We start from the raw sequence: 4,208 nt of genomic DNA, 5'->3' as shown, positions 1-4,208 counted from the left end.
CTTGCCCCAAACTCGAGCTTGAAACAGCAGAACTTGATTTCTCGTCGCCCCCAGAGTCCAAAAGCAAGATGGCCACAGAGCCACGTTCTCTCTGCAGGCTCTAGGTGAGGGAGCCTTGCTTGCTTCTTCCTGGGCTCTGCTGGTTGCTGGCCATCTTGGTGCTCCTTGCTGGCGGATACGTCGCCAGTCTCTTTCCTCTTGCATTTTATGAGAAGCAGCAAGGAGAAACCAGCAAGGTGTGCACCTTCCACACTTTTCTCGAAAACCTCCTCTGCTGAACATTCCAGTTCATCACTCACACGGCCTACTGTCCACCCTGCAGTGGAACTCAGTGTAGCCGACTTCTCGCCACTTTGTGCCAAGTGCGGTCTTTCCTCCGGTGTCTAGCAACCTGGTCCCCACCTCTGTCTGGGACCTCACCACAAAGTGCCCTTATGTTCATCTTTCCACCAGCAGTCTCTTCAGGGAGATCTAGGCCTTTCCTGTCCTGTACCCCAGGATTCTTCCCGCCTCTATCCATTACGCAATTTCAAAACCACTTCTAGATGTTAGGTAATTTTAGAGCAGCACCCCATTTCTTGGCCCCCAAATCTATAGTAGTTTCCCAGGGCTGCTGTAACAACCGCAAACAGTTGCTTAAAGCAGCAGAAGTTTATTGTCTCATGGCAATGGATGCTGGAAGTCCAAAATGAGGACGTTTTCAGGGCCGCACGCTCTCTGAAGTCTCTGGGGAAGGATCCTTCTTTGCTTCTTCTTAGCTTCTGGTGGTTCCTGGCCATCCTTGGTGTTCTTTGTCTCCTAGGTACATCACTTCTTTTGTCACATGGGATTCTTTGTGTATCTGCGTTTGCTGTTTATTTGTTTTTAGAGAGCGTGTGTGCAGGAGCAGGGGGCAGAGGCAGATAGATAGATAGATAGATAGATAGATAGATAGATATAAAATCCTGAAGCAGACTCCCCACCTAGCACAGAGCCCAATGAGGGGCTCTATCTCACAGCCCCTAAGATCATGACCTGAGCTCAGATTAAGAGTTGGATACTTAACCCACAGAGCCACCCAGGCACCCCTGTGTATCTGTGCTTAAATTTCCTTCATTTTAAAACAATTCCAGTCACCGGATTAGGGCTCACCTTAACAACCTTAACTGAACTTAATGACATGGCAAAGACCCTATTCCAAAAAAGGTCACATCTCAGGTACCAGGAGTTAAGATGTGAACATATCTTTGAGGAGGACACAGTTCAACCTACAGTGGGTGGTAGGCAAGGGACAGTGCATGCTGTTTGAGGGTAAAATACCCCCAATCTCTTCCTTTCCAGCCCTAGTTGCACTTCTACGTAAACCCATTGGGATAGTTTTCTTATGTCACTGGTTCTGGGCAGATTTCTACTGCCTAGGGCTGAGAGTCCACGTTCCTTGGCCTGGTACTCAGCAATCATTACAATCTGTCTCAACTTTTCTTCCAAAGCCAATCTTCTACTTCTCTCCTTGAGAAGCAATGTAATACAGTAGTTTCAGTGGAGTTCTGTGTACCCAAATTAGCAGTCATTGTTCCTGTTCATATCTGTTTTACACGGTTGTAAGGAGTCAAGGTGGTAATGATGTAATGGCTGGTGCCTGGAACACAGAGGCCCTCAAGGGGGCTGGCTGGTAATGATTCCTCTTCTCCAAATTGTTTGCTGTTCTCTGAGTTACACTTTCTACCAGATAGAAAATTATTTGCATATCTATAAGGCAGAAATATGCAAAATACCTCTCTTTCCTTATAGAGTTGTAAAATATCTCAGACGACAGTGAAGGAAGCACAGCATCACACAGAATGAAAGAACACTCAGTAATCTCTCTTACCTATTTCTAAATTGTGGACCATTTTAATGGTGTTGTCTACTTTGTGATCATAAACAGTCTCCAACAATTATTGTTGGTCCTAGAAGATTGGCTTTATTACACATGGCCTGATGACTTACATGGATGCAGCAAGAATCGTAACTGGAAAAGCCTCCTTGAATTTGCTCAGCCTAACAGTATTAAGGAACTATTAATTCCAAAGAACAGACTTCTTTTGGAAATTTTCAAAATGAATCTTGAATCAGACTTTTCAAAGCCTCTATCATTCTTCTATCCAAGGGTAGGAAACCGAGACCCAAACACTTTCTCCAATAAAATTGGCATGCTGTGCCTATACATCTCCGTGAATTTTCCTTTTTTTGAGGTCTCCAAAATTTGCCAAGTTTTCTGAACTGCCAGAGAGTGGACTTCCTTATTTCCTGAGAGACTGGGATCCTGGAAGTCAGATGTCATGTTTTCTTGGGAAGGTTTGTAGGCATTTGCTCGATATACAACACCAACCATTGCTCCTTAGTAGTGGTCTGGTTGTCCTTGATTAAACAAAAATCACTCTCAGATATCACACTGTAGGGGTACCTGGGTGGCTCAGTCAGTTAAGCATCTGACTCTTGATTTCGGCTCAGGTCATGATCTCCGGGGTCTTGAGATTGAGCCCCACAACGGGCTCCGCCCTGGATGTGGAGTCTGCTTAGGATTCTCTCTCTTCCTCTCCCTCTGCCCCTCCTCCACTTAAAAAAAACCACACTGTACATATGATCTTCATGCAGAATTGTTTTTTCCAATTGTGTCTTTGTAAAAGGATAGATTTTTACTGACTCTATACAAATGATTCTATCATCATGAAAGTGAACGAGACTCAGCAGAAGCATTTGTTGTGGAATTCTGAGGGTAAGTGAAGATCAGATAACATTTTAAAATGGTTGGGGCGGTGAGGAGATTGGGTGGCTGGGTGATGGACATTGGGGAGGGTATATAGTTTGGTGAGCGCTGTGTATTGTGTAAGACTGATGAATCACAGACCTGTATCCCTGAAACAAATAATACATTATATGTTAATAATAATAAAAAAGTAAAAATAAAAATAAATCACTCATTTAATAGGCAAAAAACCCCCCAAATAAAAACAAAATAGCCCCTTAATGTTAGTCTTGTGACTAGGTGGATTTTGCCTTGATATTATTATTTTAATAACTTTATGGTTTCTAAATTCACTTTATACAATTAAAACAATTTTTCACTTGTTGTTTGGTATAAAAAAGTTTGAAAAAAATGGTTGATACCAGTTTACAAATTCATAGTCTACTAAATTGTGGATTAGAGATAGTTTAAGGAGAAAGAAATCGGGTTTCCTCCTATATCCATACAAGTAGAACATTGAAAATAATGCCATCGATATTCAAAACAAATAACCACAATGAATTTCCTTAATCCATTCATTCAGTCCTATGTAATTAATTCTCACTCTGCTGGATCCTGAGTCAGTCATCTGATTTCATGAGGGACATATGCTTCCAGACTGAGAGTCTCAGCAGTCCTGGTTCTGCTCACTGGCACAGTCTGAGCGTTGACTAAGTGCTGCATCTTGGAAACCTGCTCTGAAGAGTCTACTTGGAGTAACAATAGTTCGGGGTACCTCCTCCAGTCTGGCTCCCCCCACCCCGCCAAGCTCTGAGACTGTTTCTCTTTTGAAGATACAAATTCTGAACAGTAGCTTTTGGCAGAGTCTTCAGACAAGCCTTAGAAGGAAATGGAGACCTGTTTGATAGCAGGACTGAATGGTCATGGTTAACTTATTAGAATAACCGAATATATCAGAGTGGAAGAGAGCAAAAGTCTCTAGGGGGCTGGTCTGTATTTCACCAGGCTTTGATCAATGTTTCCTTTGAGGGATCCAGCCCCAAGCGCACTGGCACACTTAGCAGCTGTATCTCTTTTGTGACAAGGCTGACCTGAGACTGCCGGAGGCAGCTCTTCTTGCCAGTCCCTGGAGCCAGAAGACCATTTCCATAAAGACGTCTGAGTGCTGGGATAGAGATAATCCAGGTCCCTCGCCCCGGTAGACAGGCTGTGGAGGTGCTGAGTCTTCTTTCTCAGGCAGTGCCCTTTGGGGGAGGAGTGAGTGGGGAGAACCCAGAAAGCTTGAGCGATATCTAACAATTCACTTAAAGGGGATTCTTAGAAAGGGGAGTTAACTAATTTTATTTGGTGACAAGATAGCTGGCTCTAATATCCCTAGCCGCTGTCCTCACCCATGATCTGTTTGACCTTCTTGCTAAATGACAAACTAGATCAAGCCCTGTGTCTGTCCCCACATTGATCTCTGGCCAAAGGAAGTGGTGTTCCCTGGCAGAAGTTTGTG

This window comes from Phoca vitulina, unplaced genomic scaffold (genome assembly GCF_004348235.1).
Source record: "Phoca vitulina isolate PV1807 unplaced genomic scaffold, GSC_HSeal_1.0 scaffold273, whole genome shotgun sequence".
NCBI classification, from domain to species: Eukaryota; Metazoa; Chordata; class Mammalia; order Carnivora; family Phocidae; genus Phoca; species Phoca vitulina.
The sequence above is the reverse complement of the archived record's forward strand: the minus strand, read 5'-3'. Positions refer to the sequence as shown.